The 20,388-nt window shown below is 34.6% G+C and overlaps 1 protein-coding gene across 2 annotated transcripts in view; it reads left to right on the top strand.

The window, feature by feature from the left end:
* LOC134852870 (uncharacterized) overlaps positions 1-20,388 on the top strand; it is a 191,386-nt gene that overhangs the window by 140,411 nt on the left and 30,587 nt on the right. The window lies entirely within an intron of this gene.

The following is a 20,388-nucleotide window of genomic DNA, read 5'->3' on the forward strand; positions in this document are numbered from 1 at the left end:
TTTGCTTTTAATCATAATTATCAACCTTGCATAAGCAAGGATATTGCAATCGGGCACTAGACTTTCCCGTAAATAACTTTGTTCATACGACTCTCCTTGCCTCTTTCATCTCTTTGTCCTCATTGCAAATCCTACTCCTCCGTGTTGAAAATATTAAGGTTAATAGATTTTGGCCTATTTAATATCGGTCTAGTGGCCTCATAGTGCACCGCTTGATGAGCAAAAATTTTTCTGTGGGCTTATGTGTTGCGCGGGAGTGGGGATTTCAATTTTTTGTTAGTTTCAATTTTTTATTTTTTTTTTCGACTTGAAGGCTTTCTGCTCAGATATTTCTGACTTTGTGACTACATGGTAAGTTTTGTTCCGATACTAATTCCGCATTCCATTGTCTGGGTAAGTTTGTTTTTCAAAACTATCTTCATACATGTTGTTAGATCTAGTTGAATGTATGATTACAGAATTTCTATGTTTTTATTTTTTGGCTGATCAATAAATTTAATCCTGAAATTTTTTCCAGTTCTTTGCGGTTTCCTGAATTTTTTTTCAAAAGTATCAACGTTCGAAGTCCTCTTTGCTATTTCTGGGAGTCATGCTATTTTAACCCTGCATTTGTTGTATCCCAAGTAATGCGAAGCTCAGCTTCGACTCTGTGAATTTTGTTCAAGTTCAAATTTGGTTTTTCGCGGTTTGACTTATGATTTATATTTCAGTTCAGTTCATTTCCTGTATTAACACTTATGATTTATATTTAAGTGCAGTTCATTTCCTATATTAACAGGAAGACAAAACTGTTTTTTTTTTCGAACAGTGTGTCATCGGATTCTAGTTTCGAAAGTGTGTTTTGATTTCTTATTTCTCAGCGGAATAGAAAACTTACCTGTTGATCCAATTTTCTCACTTTGGGTTGATTTTATCAAAAAGTGTTAATATGTTTTTGAAATTCAAAGAGCTTTGAGGCCATATTTTTTTCGAATGTTGAAGTTTTATTCAAAAACGTCTCTAACATTTTTTCTATTTCCTTGCGTTCATTGACTCTTTTCTAACAGTGTGTTTGCTATGTTTCAAATTGGGCAACAATTTTTTTTAAGAATTGTAATTAAATTTTTTTTGTACAACCATGCTCTAAATGTACCCGAGGCTGTAAGCAGTTGCGTTTAGCAAGAACTATGATTCTTCTAGCATATTTTGTGCACCGTACTGGCCCAATTGTATTATTTTTCTGATGTTTATTTTCGGTTTCATCCGCTCTCGCTCCAACAGTTATCTGCTTAGTTTCTGGCGGTTTTCACAGTGAATGTTCAGAAAACTTTTTTTCTCGCGAATTTTACTAAACTAAACAGCGCGTGGTTCATTTTTTCTCGGTGTTAATGAGTGGAGTGATTTACTCCTTTTTTAGGCCTTGTGAACTTTTTTTCATGAAACTGTTCACGCTCAAACTTAGTTTTTCGCATTTAAGTCCGTGATTTCTTAGTCCGTGAACTATTCAAGTTCATTTGCTGAAAGGAGGACAAATAAAACTCCCTGGAATAATAATGCTAATGGCGAGATAAAACGTAAATTAGTTGAGTTTTGAAAGTTGGCGTTTTCAGAATTCACTCGGAAGAAAAAGTAAACCAACTTACCCAGTTTTATCTAAATAGGTTAGTATTAGCCGTAAAGTTTCTCGGAATTCAAAGAGCTCTAAGGTGACGACTTTTTCCTGCGAAATTCAAAACTTGAAAGTTTTTCAAAACAGTTATTCGTTTTTTGAGTTTCTTGATCTAATTGACACTGTTGGAACTCTTGGCTCTTTTTTAAAGTCTAGCTTAAACGCCCAAAAAAGGATTTCAAGCAATTGTAAATAGCAAAACTATTGATTTAGTGATGTTTTTGCGTTTGGCTAAGATTGCAGGGGCCACTTGTTTAAACTCTATTATATATGCAGTGATGCGAATGTTTTAAGGCTCAGCATCATTGAAAGGCTCGCTAACTATGTTCTGCCAATTTAGAACTTTCGTTATATTCGAATGTAGGAAAGTAAAAACTGTTCGGAAATGCTTCGAGTGTTTCTAATAAATGCCTGTTGAGGGATCTGTAATTCTGTTAAGGGATCTGGAAGGAAAGCAATGTTTTTTTTTGTTTGGTTTTTTTTGTTTTGTCCATTATTTCGTGATAATTTCTTTGTGAACTGTTTTACCCGAAAAACATCGCAAACTATTGTTGTTCTCTTCTCTTTAATTTGTTTATTCGAGGTCTTATCAATTAGGTGAGTATCTCAGTGTTGCTATTTCGCGGGATATTTCTCCGCCTATTTATTCGTGATAGAAGAGATTACCTGTTGCAGCCTCTCTGTTATTATGATTATTATTATGATAGATTTACTGTAAAACTCAAGGTTATCCCCCATGTCTTTTATCCGCCCCGTTCAAATTTTTTCTCATTGTTAAAATTTTTGAAAAAATTCTTTGTCCAGTTCATTAGTTTACCAATCAGTTTTAATTCCCAGATATCAATCCAATGAGGCAGTTGATTTGCTAATTTTTGTACTCCAGAAATTGTGTTCAGCATTTGCCATACTTGGACAGTCAAAACTCGGTTTTCTCTGGAGCCATAGTCATGATTGTGATTTGTAGGTTCTGTTGATGGGTTTCTTACAGTTGAGTCCTTTAAAACTTCTTCGTGCGTCTGCTGTCAATCAGGGTTGCAATGTTTAAAACATGTCTTGTTTAAAACACGTTTAAAATAGTGTTTAAAACACTGAATATTTTAGTGTTTAAAACAACTTCCCCTGATTGGCAGATTTTCTTGTGTGCTTTGACTAACTGAACTGTTTTCGTGGAAAAATCTCCTCGATAGATTTCGTGAATGAGGTATCGAACGAAGCGAATGGCACGAAAGTGCCGAGAAACGGTAAAGATATTTTGATTTGGAGTCTTGATTTGCTGCGTTTTTTTGTAACCGACTTTTTCGGAGTCGATTTTACTGAAAATGAAATGAAAAGAGAACTCACTCAACTTGGAACTCACACAGACTGTATATAATTCTTGTTTTTGCTTAAAACATGTTTAAAACAATTTAAACGTTTTTTTTACTCGAAACGTGTTTTTTGCAACCCTGCTGTCCATGCCACCACATACAATAATCCAGCTGCAGTTATTTGTTACTAAGTTAATTTAAGCAAATTTGCACGTCTTTAAAATTATATTTTCGAGAGACACCATTCTAGTAGATCCTGAAGTTGTTTCCTTGCTCTAAAAGATCGTTCTGATCTCTGCTGGTGTTCTACATAATTTGAAATATACAGAACACTAACTTCCGAATTGCTCCTAAACCCTAATTTCGACCTGCAAATTTTGACAAGGCAGTCTCAGTATTAATTTCGGCAGCCAAAAGTAGCAGTGAAAGATGAAGCAATTTAAGAAGACTGAGTTATCTGGTTTTTTAGTACCAGTTATTTATTAATGAACTCTCTTTTGGAATTTTTAAAGATTCATTTTAATCTCACTCTTCCTAGCATTAATGGATTCTTAGTCTGTACTAGGAGCCGATTGTTCTACATAGCCAGTGTTTTTAATAATTTTTAACAGAAAAAAAAATTCGTAAAATGGGGTAGAAATGGAATCCCTCGTCTTGGTACTTCATTTGCTACAATTGTACTCAGAGCTCTCTGTCTGTCTGTCTGTCTGTCTGTCTGTCTGTCTGTCTGTCTGTCTGTCTGTCTGTCTGTCTGTCTGTCTGTCTGTCTGTCTGTCTGTCTCTCTCTCTCTCTCTCTCTTGTGTTGTAGCTCTGCATGGACATTTCTAGTAGCAACAAGAATTTATTTCCGCTTGCAAAGAGCAAGCGATATCAAATCGGAATGTTGACTTTTTTCAACATATCAACTAAAAATCTCACCTGCTAGCTCCAGCTTGAATTAATTCAAATTTCTCGGCTTTTCCGCCCACTTGGCCTAGAGGTAACGAGTACCCTGGGGAGGCAAAGGTCCTGGCCTCGAATCCGGCTAGGACCTGTTTTTTCTAACTGAAAATATTCCGTTTCAAAAAAAATTGTCGGCATATCGTTTGTCTGGTTAAGTATTGTCGTGGATTTTGCTGCATCGCTTGTTTTGTTCTGCTGTAAGCAATTTTCATTGTGTAGGCAATTTTTTTATGTACTTCCTTAATTTGTAAATTTGCAGCCTTACTTAGTATAATTTTTTTTCTCGCTCAAAAGCTTTTTTCGGAGTAAATGTTTTTTTTCTGAGGTTTTATTGGATTTTCTTAACCAATTTTTACTCGTTTGAAGTGAAACATAATGCCTTTTCCTGGAAGCTTAAAAGGATAAAAATCTTGGTAGTATACTACAATTTTGGTAGTAAACTACAATTTTGGTAGTAATTTTGAAAGTTTTTCATGACAATGATTTTGTTTTCGTCTTAAAGAGATTTGACCCAAGTTTTGTCGGTTTAGTTACTGATCGATACATGTTTATGAATTTTTAGCTTACGCCGCTAGTGATTTTACTGCAGGTCTTTTCTTCAAATTGGAAGTCATTTGTCAAAATTGGCTTTATTTTCATCTTGTGTTCGCTTGCTATTAAAATATACCGATGTAGAAAAGTTCCAAAAATTCGTTTTTTTCCGGTTGAACAGTTCTGTGAAGTTATAATAAGTTTTCTCACCTCTTCCTCAAATTTTATCTGTATTCTTTTTGCCTTTTCCTCAAATTTGATCTGTATCCTAGAGGTGAACGTAAAATCAAATGCCAATGAAACCTGAAAGTTATAGATTTTCATAAGTCAAATGATTTGATTGTTCGGACTATTTGAAAACAGAAGAGGAACTTCGTATTCGGGCGTGTTTTAGTTTTTTCTTTTTTGTTAACACAAAATGAGGCTCTACAAATAATTTTTGGATTGGGCCGAATGGTGTATTATATTGAAGCCCCTTCAGTTTTTATTCAAACTACTTTTAAAAAACTTCAAAAATGTTGTCCCAAATTTGAGAAAAAGGTTTTAAGTTTTTCATTTTTCGTCTAATTTTGAGCGAGAAAAGCAAGCGAGAAGGCTCATCTCGTTTTCAACCAAAAGAAGTTACCACAAATAATCACTTTAGTTTTACTCGAGTTAATTGAATTTAAAAGTTTTTTCAGTGCAGTCTTGGGTATAATATCTTCAACAATTCAAAAAAAATCTGCGAAAAATTGAAAACAAAAGTTTTTTTTTTGCATTTTTCTTGTTATTTTTTGGTTTTTCTTGTCATTTTTTGACAAAATTAATTCCCGATTTGCTTGTTTTGTCCAATATGCTTAAGTTAGAGGCTTTCGTCAGATTCTTTGGTCGCACCACACTCAAACAACGACATTAATTTAAAAAAAAAACATGACTTTTTTAGAATATCGTCGGAGCATTGTGCTACTTGCACAGCAACCGGCCGTTGTTGTTTCTGTTTGGGTTCATCTGGCTGTTTTCTGCAAATCCTTAAGCGGTTAAACTGCGTGTTTATAGCTTTCAACAAATTTATCGGACAGCGTCTTAAGTTTTAGAAATAATTGTGACCTTCAAGCTGAAACTTATTAGAAAAATTTGTGTTTTGATGTTTCGTGTTTACCTTTTACCGGCGTTTTATGTGTTCGTTTCTGTTGGAAAATTGAATGTCAGATTGCTGCTGAATGAAAACTGTTTTGAAATTAAGGCATGAAGATATTCAAAAAATATCTGACCTCTAAAAAACGCAATTAATTTGGTTTGCTTTTTTGACAGTTCAAATGCATTTTTAGAATTAATTTGCAATTTCATCTCTATTTCACTGTGCCAAGATCAGAATTATTTAAGAAAATTAAGATGTCCGCTAAATTTGGTAAAAGCTACAGTGCTGATTTAAATTAACCGGACAAAACGCGTTAAACTTGAAATTTAAAACGCGTTTTTCTCAAATTGGGTTGAGTTCAGGTGAAAATTTATGAAGACAAAACTTGCTTAAAATTTGAGCAGAATTAATATGGTGTAATTTGTTTTGCGAAATTCGGGCCTTAAATTTTACCCCAAAAATGGGTCATTTTGGCTTTTCTTAGTTAATCAAAAAATACCCAGTCGATCACAGACATAATTATATCAAAGTGAGCTCCTTACGTAGCCCAACAAACTTTAAGAAGGGTATATTCTCCGAAAAAGATTGCAAATCGTTTAAAAATTGTTTTTAAATAAATAGTTGGTATTTTTTATAGTAAAAACGACCTTTTTGTTTATCAAACAAAAATAAATTAACTTACACAATGTTTTGGAGAATATGCCCTTGTTTAAGTTTGTTGGGCTACGTAAGGAGCTCACTTTGATATAATTATGTCTGTGATCGACTGGGTATTTTTTGACGTAATTTTTTATTAACTAAGAAAAGCCAAAATGACCCATTTTTGGGGTAAAATTTTGGGCCCGAATTTAGCAAAACAAATAACACCATATTAATTCTGCTAAAATTTCAAGCAAGTTTTGTCTTCATAAGTTTTCACCTAAACTCAACCCAATTTGAGTAAAAAGCGTTTTAAATTTCAAGTTTAGCTCGTTTTGTCCGGTTAATTTAAATCAGCACAGTATAACTGCTTTTTAGTTTCATGCTCTTTCTCTAGAGCGACTGGGCAACGAAACGTGTGTGTTGAATAAAAGTGGCCAAGTTATTTTTTATCGAAGTGAAAATTCTCCAATGCAACAATTTATCAGCTTGGCTTTTTTGCCTTCATATCCTTTTGAATCTCTCTCATAAATTTATTCAAATTCTAGCATATTCAGATCTAACTTGACAGTCATTATGATTTACGATTTTGAATTCCGATTTTGAATTACGATTTTGAATGAAAAGCCAAGATCAGCAAGCTTGTTTTTCGTGGTACTTTTTCATTATTTATTATGAATTACGATTTTGAATGAAAAGCCAAGATCAGCAAGATTGTTTTTCGTGGTACTTTTTCATTCTTTGTTGACAAATCGAATAGTCTCAATGTGATACTCAAAATTGTATGATGTATTTTGAGTCATATTAAACTAAAATAAAGTATTTAAAATGGATAGTCGTCTGGTCGTGATTGGAGCTAAAAACGAAGAATTTCATTTTCGTTTTACATTTACTTTGGGTACTGCTGTTCTGAAGTACACAAATGCGTAAAGATCTTTTAAGATCAGCGTAATGTCTTCTTCATCCAATCGGGCGGCAGAAAATCTCGAATCAAACTTGTTCCGTTCTCCTAACAACCACAACACGAACACAAGCACTCAATGTGAAGCTATTTTGAAGAGAGAAGAGATCAACTTCAAAGTGGACAAGATAGCTTCTGTTAGTGCGAAGCTTCCTCATAAGCAGAGAATGAACGAATTGAGAAATCTTTTGCCTGAGATCGAAGCTACCAATTGGATGTACACACCTGTAAGCGAACTGATTGGATGCTCTGCCACACAAAGTTCACCAAGCTCTGTCAAAAGCTGACGAATTGTTTCCAATTAGCTAAAATATGATATTTTGTTAGTGTTAAAATATTGTTTTCAGATATTTTTTCAAAACTTTTGATTAAAACAAGTTTTTGGTTTAGTGTCAATATTTTGGGTAAGGCAGCCCTGAATGTCTTTAATTGCACCACTTCTTTGCGTTAATTTTTTTTTGCTTACGACAAGCAAGGGTTATCAAATCGGGCTATACTTTTTGCAGGCGTACAACTTGTTAAACAAAATCTTTTCATAGCTTGATTTTTACGCTTGCAATTAGCAATCGTTATCAAATCGGAATTTAGACTTCTTGCGGGTTGACAACTAGCTTAACGAAATCCGTTGAATCACATATGGGCAGGTAAACTAGTTTAACAAAATCCGTTGAATCACTTATGGGTAGGTACTAAGTTACCATTAACTACTGGGTGGGTGGTGCTACTACAGGGTAGTTTCAGGGTGACATGGAACTTTTTAAAGTTTTACAAAATCAGTTTTTTTTTCGGCTCCATTGATGTCCTATCAACGATTGTCGGCCTTGTTTCCGCTTGGTAAAATTGTTCAGTTTCTTATTTGAATTTCAGAAGTCTTGCTTGGCATGTTTTCCTAGAGCTCCTATGAAGCAAATTACGATTTGGAATTGAAGTTGGTTAAATTTAGAAAAATTCAAATCAGGACTAGTTTCAAAGTTGTATAGATATCCTTTTAAGAAGATATATTAGGATGGTTGTAGATTGCGATAAGTTTTTGAAGGTAATATTTCGGTAGAACAGAATAATGGAAGCTCATGAAACTACCCTTTGGTACTATTTTACTATGTATGGTTCATATGTTTTTTCAGGAAGTGGACAGATCTGCTTGGCCCTTAATTCTTTAATATGAATTTCGATCTCAGAACTTTTTTGGCAGCCTGACTGATTCAATCGGCCGATTTGACTTTTAGATTATTGAAAACCGGTGTGCAGTTTTCGGGTAACGCTGCTGCAGTATTTCGATGGCCGTCGGCGGTACTTCTATCATCGGTAGATTGCTAGTTGGAGTTCGTATGTGTTCTTGGAATTTGATGTTCAAACGCGTTGAGCTTGATTTGTTCACAGTGGATTGAACAATTCATCGAAAATATCGTTTTGCTTTGCCATTTCATAAATCAATTTTGATTCGATAGCTGAAATCGGTCTGGCAGCATTTGAAGTTTTCTGCAATTAACTCTCAATTCATGCGTTAATTCAATGCACTATATCGATTAGATGATTAAATAAATAACCAGAAATAAATAAGTAAATGTTCTGGAGAATGTGCAGTTTTTTAAACCCTGGGATGACACTGGGACCTTTCTAACTGTAACCGAAGTGAAATTCGATCACACGATCCTGGATCTGCAAGACGCTTGCGCTACCCCACTCGACAACGGGTTCTCATTTGCTGTCACTAAAAACGTCTTCGAGTGCAGCAAAAGTTCTTTTCTACGGCTGGAATTGTTGCAGCCTCTAAGTTTTTGTTCTCCCTTTTCCGATACTGAATCTTTTGCGGGTCTCTTGAATGTCTGAGTTGAGTCAAAAATACAGTCACCGAAATGACAGTGTCTTAAATTCAGCTTTATGAAGCTGATTAATCTTCTAGGTTAAGATGATCTATGTACTTAAATTAATAAAAGTAAGTTAATCAAAATATTGACGCAATTAAAACAAAAAGTTACTCGAGAAAAGGATATGCAAAAAAAAATATTTCCGATTAATTGACATGTATCCTTAATATTGTGTTTATCGAACTTTGAAGGGATTGTATTCTTGGTTCGATCCGCGTTAGTTTATTTTCCTTTTATTTAATCCATGCCCCCCCTCAGGGATTCGACCCCCTGCCGACCAAAAGGGTCCCCCTTTGTACTATTTTGAGATAAACATTTTTCTTTGACTCACCCTAAAATTTTTTGAAGGCGCCTTTGGCGCCCCAATATACTTAGACTTTAAGGGGGGGGGGGGGCGCCGAAGAAACGCGATTTTTAGGTCAAAATTTTCCAAAAAGAGCCTAAAAACGACTCTTTGGCATGTTTTTCAAAGTTTTTCTTGCGGCGCAGAAAATATGACCAAAACAGGGTCTCTATAATGATTTGAGAGAGCTCTCGGAGAATAAATTTAGTCGACCGAAAAGAAGGTCGACAAAGTTTTAATAATTTTTTTTCTAAAAATCCGACCCCCCCCCCCCCCCCCCCCGAGAAAATACTAGATCCGCCCCTGGCTTAATCTAATATTTTTGAGGGATTTTATATTTGAAAAACATGTTATAAGCTAGCGATTACTCCTCTGCACATATGCGTGTTGCCTAATAGGACTGGGAAGGGTTTCTTCTGACCAATTACAAGTTTGTTTGATGAAATTTTCTGGGGTCTTGTGAATTTGCGACAATTGAGGATAATATCTGACCAGATAGAAGTCAAGGTGAAATTGTGGCAGGTGTTCATCAACCGGCAAATCTTGAAACCAAAATTACATCAAAAAAACGTTAGTTACATCAGATTTTCGCAACAATTGCTTAACAACAATGAGGATCTGTTGATATGCTGCTTAACAATTTTAATTTTCGGCTTGTACGCTTGTCACCAAAATTGTTCATATTTCAGCCTATAAGGGGCTCTATGAGGTTGAAAATTTGTATTGCTGTTCCAATTGAAGTGTTGGTTCCGCAAAAATTAATACGCAATTGTCCATTTAGTAACATAATTCACATTTCGAGAGCGATATTTAAAGATCATTGAAGTAAAATATTTCTGCCATTTTCCCCAGAAAGCTGCAAATTCCTAGAAAGTTGCAGAAACTACCTTTATCGTTATTATCCGCGTACTTGTAACTTTTTAAGAAAGAAAGGAAGAACTTATTTCTCCAGTATATAATTACATCGTACATTAAACAATACAATACACAAAAACGTTCATTAATTGAACATTTACGTTCAATTTATAAAAAGAAAAAAAATCATAAATTAATTTCAAAAATTCATTTTTTGAAAAGAAAAAATCATAGGCGAAAGGCATATATAATGCCTTATTGAAGCCTACCCTTGAAGATCATTACAGTCAAAGCAATTTAATGAATCAAGGATACATATTACCTAAAGTAAAATATATAATAATAAAATATAATAAAAGTTTTTTTTTAAAGAAAAATTCCAACAAATGGTCGATCCTAGAGAGCGAATAGCAACAAGACAATCACAAATTCAGTATTGTTGCCATTATCTGCACAACAATTAAAACAAGCCAGAAATCACGCAGAAAAAAATTGTAAAATCGAACAGAAAACCATAAACATTTTTTGAGGAAAATTCCGATTATCGTCAAATCGAAGAGGCCGGATACACACAAAAACAACCACTAGAACCTTACGATCACCACTACAACCTTACAATCTATCAAAAATTGCATAAAAAATTTCAGAAAAATCTTAAAAACGTTGATTTCTCGAAAACAAGAAGGTTTCAGAGTTCCTTAATTTCAGCGAAGATTTGCAACCCTGTTTAACACCCGTCAGTACCTTAATAGGGGTGAAAATTATTTCAAATCGAAAAACTAATTGTCGAATATAAAATGGGTAAGTTCTGACTTTCTAAAATATATTTTGATTCATTTTGTGCACAAAAATGAAAGTTTGATTTTTTCTCGTATTCTCCGGAATTTATCTATTTTCACTCAAGATATTAAGAAGCTTTGACCCACGGTTCTGCAGTGATGCAGACTTGATTTTTCTGGAACAAAAAAGTGTTTTAAATGTGAGGAATGAAGATCTGGTTTTATAAGTGGGTTTACATTCTATAAAAAACTCATTAAAAATCTAAGAATCTAGTATCTAAAATGAAATGCTATCAAACTTACGCCTGAAATAAATCATTCTGATTTTTTTTCTGCAAAAGCAGAATGGAGTTCAGTTTTGTGAAAGACGTACATCCATAAACAAGCAAACCATATTGAATAATTGGTTTTGTATTTGAATTATAATAATTAATCAGTTTTGCCATGGGTAAAAGATATCTCATTTTAGAATTAACCCCAAATTGTCTTCCTAATTTTGGTTTGTTTTTCAAAACATGTTGCGTACGCGTCAATGTATTCTGGACAATTATCCCTAGATACTTCCACGCTATCTCAGGAGAATAAAATTTTTTAATTTAAAGTAAAGTGAAGATTGGCAGCCTAAGATTTATTGTTGAAATTAATTAAACGTGTTTTATCTGTTTTTAAAGTTCACTTATTAGAAACTAACCACGAATGAATATTCAACAGATTTAACTGGAAATCTATTTGGCTCGTGTTGCAAGCAGTTATATTAGTATAGTCCGCAGAAAGAAAATTATCAGACGTTTTCGATACACTAAGCATATAATTAATGTAAATGAGGAAAAGAAGAGGACCGAACACAGAGCCTTGCAGAAAACCCAGTTTATTGGGTAACCAGTCAGACAGATTTTTTAAAACTAATTTCCACGCACTGATGCATTTTGATAGGACAGCTGCTAATTCATTTCAAGACATATACCACGGATTCCGTAGAGCTCAAAATTAATCAGCAGAATGATACGATCAAGCGTATCAAAGGCTTTTTGAGGTCTAAAAAAATCTACAGCGTAATGATTTGTTAGAACATAATCTTAGTTTTTCCGTTAGATCCAAATAGTAAATTTAAGAGATTAAGTTTCTCCAAATAGTTATAAATTCGATTATACATATTTTTCTCTAAGATTTTGCTGTTATTAATCAGCCAGCAGAGAAATTGGGCGGTAATTATTAACAGCTAATTTTATATCTGTTTTATAAAGTGGTAGCACTTCTGCGTATTTAGTTGATAGGGAAAATTTCCCGATGCGAAAGAAAGAAATTGTCAAGTTAGTCAGATAGGGCGCAATAACTAAGGAAGTTGTAATAAAGAAATTGTTGCTGATTTCATCAATACCTGCTGATTGTTTTGGTCTATGAATTGTAAAACATTCAGCACTCCTGAAAAGTGTAGGAAAAAAGATACATTGGTTGTGAAGCACTGGCCACTTCGATATTTAGTTCAGTTGGAGGAATTTTGTTATCCAGATTCGATTCGATTCCGGTGAAAAAATCCTTGAACGCGTTGGCTATCGTGGATGGCTCCTTTTTTTTTAAAAAAACCTTTTACACATAAGCCTGTGACACCAGTTGCTTTTGTAGTTTTACCCGATATTTCTTAACTCAAATACTTGCCTCGAGTCTCCGATTTAACTATTTAATTACTTTTCGCTAGTCTAATAACGCAATTAACTTTATTTCGCTCTTCGATGAATTTTACTTTTTTGATGTATTTTGTCTATCAATTTTTCAAATTTTTAAAACCTATTTCTTTTACAAGTAGCCTTTGTACTTATTTATTAAACCAGTCAGTACAGTGCTGATTTAAATTAACCGGACAAAACGCGTTAAACTTGAAATTTAAAACGCATTTTTCTCCAATTGAGTTGAGTTTAGGTGAAAACTTATGAAGGCAAAACTTGCTTAGAATTTCAGCAGAATTAATATGGTGCAATTTGTTTTGCAAAATTTGGGTCCGAAATTTTACCCCAAAATTGAGTCATTTTGGCTTTTCTTAGTTAATAAAAAATTACGCCGAAAATACCCAGTCGATAACAGACATAATTATATAAAAGTGAGCCCCTTACGTAGCCAAACAAACTTTATGAAGGATATAAAAATTGCAAATTGTTTAAAAATTGTTTTTAAATAAAAAGTTGGTATTTTATATAGTAAAAATGACCTTTATTGTCTATCAAACAAAAATAAATTAACTTATACAATATTTTGGAGATTATACCCTTCTTAAAGTTGGTTGGGCTACGTAAGGGGCTCACTTTGATATAATTATGTCTGTGATCGACTGGGTATTTTCGGCGTAATTTTTGATTAACTAAGAAAAGCCAAAATGACTCAATTTTGGGGTAAAATTTTGGGCCCGAATTTTGCAAAACAAATTATACCATATTAGTTCTGCTAAAACTTTAAGCAAGTTTTGTCTTCAGAAGCTTTCACCTAAACTCAACCAAATTTGAGAAAATCCGTTTTAAATTTCAAGTTTAACGCGTTTTGTCCGGTTAATTTAAATCAGCACTGTATTTGTCCGATGAAAATATTTTGATGAGGTTGGGCTGTTTTGAAATTTCTCATATGCACAAATAATACCACACAAGCTTGTTAAACTTGAGCGCGCCAACTGTCCTTCAAAGTCGGAAGAAAGCAGGCAACTTTGATTTGTTATCCAGGAATGTTGGCTTCTGAATTTTGTACTGCTCTCCATATGCTTGTTTTCTATTTAGACTCAATAGAACGGGTAATGATATTTAAAGCTTTCATAGTCTAGTATGGATAGATCAGCATCAGGTAAATCTCGGATTATAATATGATTCAGACAGGATTCCCGAGTATCGGAAACCCTAGTTGCTGCTGGAATGAAGTAATTCTCTCGTCCTATTTCACAATCCGTTTAAAATTGTACCCGAGGTTGACTCAAATCCTCAAAAAAATTAATATTCTTCAGATGATCTTTTGAAGACAGCTTGTTTAACGCAAGATTCCGATTTTGCCAACTCTTCTCGCAAAGCTATCAATAATAAGTTTCCCTCTAGATAAGCGTGAAGGAAGTTGATGGGCGATGGATATGTCATTCTCGTCAATGGTTGCTCCAATCTCTCGCAATAAACTGACAACCTTTGCAATTGTTGACTCAATAGTTTCCTGCTTCTTTCGATCTTCAACTTGCTCCGGCACTCCTAGGATTCTCGAGTTATACGTTTTTAGGTTCTCTGCTTAAGTTAGGGTTTTCAACTTGTTCAGACCGTACTATGCAGATTTTTACTTTGTGTTGGACCAAATTTCATCTTTCCACTTACTGCGTTATCCAAAGCTGCTTTCACCAGTTGATCAAGTTCCGCTTTTATTTGCTCTACATTTCTGAGGATAATCGATTTCGTTCTTGCTTGCTCAATTTTTTTCTGAAATCTCATTTTCTAATTCGAAATTGTCACCTTCCTCGCATGGACTTAGAATTGATTTGGTCTGTTCCCGGTTGGTTCAGTAATTGGAGTTAGATAGTGATATTTAAGATCTGGGATTTCGTCATGTACTTCAGTGTCTTCTTTGATATTGGAATGAGTGTAATTCATTTTCCGTCTCTGAAACTAATTAATAAGTTTATCACAACAATTAGACTTGTTACCTTCTATTATATGTTAGTTTCTACTTTATTTACTTCATTTTTATAAGTGGCCCTTAGTTTTATTTCTACTGACATGCTCAATGGTGCTAGGGATTTTAGCAGACCGGTTTTTAGCATACCCGTTTTTAGCATACCCGTTTTTAGCAGACTCAAAACAGTTAAGCAGTCGAAACGCAACTTCAAACGCAGCATTGGCGATCAGCGATTGCTCGCTCCGTTGTGAAAACATGCGACACGAGTGTCATTGAGCGCGTACATCTGTGTTTTGCCGCTCAGCTCATTCAGACTATTCTGTTTTTGATGTTGATAGTTTTGCTTACAAGTCAAAAATAATTGTCTTAATTGGGGATATAATTGAGATAATTGTGCTCAATTATAGCTTACAAAAGGGTGGCGTCCCTCATGCTTGAAGGACCGAATGCTTGAAATTTATTTTAGCTTTCTTTCAACCAATCAGAATTGAGTATTCAAAATCTCATAGTAAATCGTGAAAATCTCAAAGTAAGAAAATAAATCTATGCCATTAGTGTTAATGGTGACCGATTAGATAACAAGCAGATAAGTTTTCAAGACTAAAAAATTCTTATGAACTTGAACTCATAAATCTTGATGTTTATCTGAATAGTATTGCGGTTGTAACCCGCCATTTGTAATATTTTTGATTATTTTCCACTGATTTAAAACATTTTCTGTTGATATTGACTTCGATTTTGTGAGAAGGCATTAAGCCAATAGGAACGCTCAGCGATTTTGATTGGTTGAAACTTTCCAAGCATTCGGTCCGTCATGCATGAGAGCCCTCCCCTTACAAAAGTATCACCTGTGTTATAAAACGAATCCACTTTTTCCTTTTTCCTGCCAAAGTGGCAGATTTCATTTCACCGTTTTTGTCCAAAATTATGTTTTTGCATTAGCAGCACTTGTTTTATCAGCTTCGTTGATGCTCATTCCTTACTGCATGCTATTATAATAGCATATGAGATAGCATGTGTAAAAGTAGCAATTATTAGGTCTAAAGTTAAAGCTAGGTAGTGAGTTGGATCTTTCAAGTGTGCCAAATTATGTTTTCTTTCAATGCTTATTTGTATTTATTTTTTTTGCTTTTATTTACATTTTTGTTCTTTTTTGCGTCCATTAGCGAAGTGCAACTTTGTTTCTCTAAAAACAAAACTTTCGCTACTCCATTTATCATTCACTCGACCAGATTTTTTCTCGAAAACAGCTGCTTATTATTGACACTACACGAAGAATTGAGGAGACCTTATATACGATTAAATAATTTACTTTCACTGGTTATCAGGAGTTCTTATGCAAAGCACTTATGTGAACAAAAAACCTTGTAGTAATCACTCAGAATGAAGTTTTGAACCCAAAAACATTTTCAGATTGCGGAAAGCAAAAAAGTTCTCTAAATTAGGTCCGTACTCCTATCAACCATTTCTGTGCGTCAGAGAAAAAAAGATGGAGGATTTAATGAATCGTCTAGACAAGTAAATTACCACGGCTGTTCGTCTTTTACGGGATTTAAGTTTCATCCGCGTCATATCTGTTAATATGAAGCTGAACTAACTATTGAAAGATGCTCATGAAAGTACCAGTTTTTAGATATGAAGCGGAACTGACTTTTTCGTAGAGAGGATTTTGGATTTACCGTACAAGCATGTATTAAATCTGAAAATTGATTCTGTATGAAGTATGCATTTCATAAAATCGCGGCGCATATACAATTGGTTTCGGACCAAGTTAACATCCTCCCCTACCCCCCCCAATCGCGCCACAAAGCCGTTTTTTTTTGGGAGGGGGGATGGATTTCAACTTGGTTCTAAGTTAGAAATTTTCAGCCAATCAGAATCGAGCATTTTACATGCAGCCAGTAGCGTGGCGGGCTGCCAAATTTTTCCAAGGGTCCCTCTTTGGTATAACTTAATGACATCCATTTTTCGGTGAACAACCTCAAATTTTTTCTAAAGGCGCCTTCAGCGCCAATATGACTAATTTTGAGGTGAGAGCGCGCGCAAAAACGCTATTATTTGGTCAAAATTTTCAAAAAGTGCCTAAAAACGTCTTTTGGCCTGTTTTTTTTTTGAAAAATTTCGGTCCTTATACTATTTTAAGAGAGCTCGGAAAATCAATTTGGTCGACCTATAAACTTGATAGTTTTGCGTACAAGTCGAGAGATAATTGTCTTAATTGGGGATATAATTGAGATAATTGTGCTCAATTATAGCTTACAAAAGGGTGGCGTCCCTCATGCTTGAAGGACCGAATGCTTGAAATTTATTTTAGCTTTCTTTCAACCAATCAGAATTGAGTATTCAAAATCTCATAGTAAATCGTGAAAATCTCAAAGTAAGAAAATAAATCTATGCCATTAGTGTTAATGGTGACCGATTAGATAACAAGCAGATAAGTTTTCAAGACTAAAAAATTCTTATGAACTTGAACTCATAAATCTTGATGTTTATCTGAATAGTATTGCGGTTGTAACCCGCCATTTGTAATATTTTTGATTATTTTCCACTGATTTAAAACATTTTCTGTTGATATTGACTTCGATTTTGTGAGAAGGCATTAAGCCAATAGGAACGCTCAGCGATTTTGATTGGTTGAAACTTTCCAAGCATTCGGTCCGTCATGCATGAGAGCCCTCCCCTTACAAAAGTATCACCTGTGTTATAAAACGAATCCACTTTTTCCTTTTTCCTGCCAAAGTGGCAGATTTCATTTCAGTTTTTGTCCAAAATTATGTTTTTGCATTAGCAGCACTTGTTTTATCAGCTTCGTTGATGCTCATTCCTTACTGCATGCTATTATAATAGCATATGAGATAGCATGTGTAAAAGTAGCAATTATTAGGTCTAAAGTTAAAGCTAGGTAGTGAGTTGGATCTTTCAAGTGTGCCAAATTATGTTTTCTTTCAATGCTTATTTGTATTTATTTTTTTTGCTTTTATTTACATTTTTGTTCTTTTTTGCGTCCATTAGCGAAGTGCAACTTTGTTTCTCTAAAAACAAAACTTTCGCTGCTCCATTTATCATTCACTCGACCAGATTTTTTCTCGAAAACAGCTGCTTATTATTGACACTACACGAAGAATTGAGGAGACCTTATATACGATTAAATAATTTACTTTCACTGGTTATCAGGAGTTCTTATGCAAAGCACTTATGTGAACAAAAAACCTTGTAGTAATCACTCAGAATGAAGTTTTGAACCCAAAAACATTTTCAGATTGCGGAAAGCAAAAAAGTTCTCTAAATTAGGTCCGTACTCCTATCAACCATTTCTGTGCGTCAGAGAAAAAAAGATGGAGGATTTAATGAATCGTCTAGACAATTAAATTACCACGGCTGTTCGTCTTTTACGGGATTTGAGTTTCATCCGCGTCATATCTGTTAATATGAAGCTGAACTAACTATTGAAAGATGCTCATGAAAGTACCCGTTTTTAGATATGAAGCTGAACTGACTTTTTCGTAGAGAGGATTTTGGATTTACCGTACAAGCATGTATTAAATCTGAAAATTGATTCTGTATGAAGTATGCATTTCATAAAATCGCGGCGCATATACAATTGGTTTCGGACCAAGTTAACATCCTCCCCTACCCCCCCGCCAATCGCGCCACAAAGCCGTTTTTTTTGGGAGGGGGGATGGATTTCAACTTGGTTCTAAGTTAGAAATTTTCAGCCAATCAGAATCGAGCATTTTACATGCAGCCAGTAGCGTGGCGTGCTGCCAAATTTTTCCAAGGGTCCCTCTTTGGTATAACTTAATGACATCCATTTTTCGGTGAACAACCTCAAATTTTTTCTAAAGGCGCCTTCAGCGCCAATATGACTAATTTTGAGGTGAGAGCGCGCGCAAAAACGCTATTATTTGGTCAAAATTTTCAAAAAGTGCCTAAAAACGTCTTTTGGCCTGTTTTTTTTGAAAAATTTCGGTCCTTATACTATTTTAAGAGAGCTCGGAAAATCAATTTGGTCGACCTATAAAGTTGATAGTTTTGCGTACAAGTCGAGAGATAATTGTCTTAATTGGGGATATAATTGAGATAATTGTGCTCAATTCTAGCTTACAAAAGGGTGGCGTCCCTCATGCTTGAAGACCCGAATGCTTGAAATTTATTTTAGCTTTCTTTCAACCAATCAGAATTGAGTATTCAAAATCTCATAGTAAATCGTGAAAATCTCAAAGTAAGAAAATAAATCTATGCCATTAGTGTTAATGGTGACCGATTAGATAACAAGCAGATAAATTTTCAAGACTAAAAAATTCTTATGAACTTGAACTCATAAATCTTGATGTTTATCTGAATAGTATTGCGGTTGTAACCCGCCATTTGTAATATTTTTGATTATTTTCCACTGATTTAAAACATTTTCTGTTGATATTGACTTCGATTTTGTGAGAAGGCATTAAGCCAATAGGAACGCTCAGCGATTTTGATTGGTTGAAACTTTCCAAGCATTCGGTCCGTCATGCATGAGAGCCCTCCCCTTACAAAAGCATCACCTGTGTTATAAAACGAATCCACTTTTTCCTGCCAAAGTGGCAGATTTCATTTCAGTTTTTGTCCAAATTTATGTTATTGCATTAGCAGCACTAGTTTTATCAGCTTCTTTGATGCTCATTCCTTACTGCATGCTATAATAATAGTAAATGAGATAGCATGTGTAAAAGTAGCAATTATTAGGTCTAAAGTTAAAGCTAGGTAGTGAGTGTGATCTTTCAAGTGTGCCAAATTATGTTTTCTTTCAATGCTTATTTGTATTTATTTTTTTTTGCTTTTATTTACATTTTTGTTCTTTTTAGCGTTCATTAGCCAACTTTGTTTTAGCGTTCAAGTCCAACTTTGTTTCTCTAAAAACAAAACTTTCGCTACTCAATTTATCATTCACTCGACCAGATTTTTTTCTCGAAAACAGCTGCTTATTATTGACACTACACGAAGAATTGAGGAGACCTTTATATACGAATTAAATAATTTATTTTCACTGGTTATCAGGAGTTCTTATGCAAAGCACTTATGTGAAAAAGATTGTAGTAATCAGTCAGAATGAAGTTTTGAACCCAAAAACATTTTCAGATTGCGGAAAGCAAAAAAGTTCTCTAAATTAGGTCCGTACTCCTATCAACCATTTCTGTGCGTCAGAGAAAAAAAGATGGAGGATTTAATGAATCGTCTAGACAAGTAAATTACCACGGCTCTTCGTCTTTTACGGGATTTAAGTTTCATCCGCGTAATCTGTTAATAGGAAGCTGAACTAACTGTTGAAAGTATGCTCATGAAAGTACCAGTTGTTTGATAAGAAGCTAAACTGACTTTTTCGTAGAGAGGATTTTGGATTAACCGTACAAGCATGTATCAAATCTGAAAATTGATTGATTCTGTATAAAATGTGCATCATTTCATAAAATCGCGCATATACAAGTGGTTTTGGACCAAGTTAACATCCTCCCCCCCCCCCCCCCCCTCCCACACACACACACACACAAAGCAGTTTGGGGGGGATTTTAACTTGGTTATAAATTAGAAAATTTCAGTCAATCAGAATCGAGCATTTTACATGCAGCCAGTAGCGCGCCGAAGGGGGCGACTCCCCCCCCCCCCCCCCCCTCAATTCGGGGGCAAAATTTTCCAAAGGGTCTCCCTTTGGTTTAACTTTATGACAGCAATTTTTCTGTGAACAACCTCAAAGTTTTTCTAAAGGCGCCTTCAGCGCCAATATCACTAATTT

This window comes from Symsagittifera roscoffensis, chromosome 1 (genome assembly GCF_963678635.1).
Source record: "Symsagittifera roscoffensis chromosome 1, txSymRosc1.1, whole genome shotgun sequence".
In the NCBI taxonomy this organism is placed as follows: Eukaryota; Metazoa; Xenacoelomorpha; order Acoela; family Convolutidae; genus Symsagittifera; species Symsagittifera roscoffensis.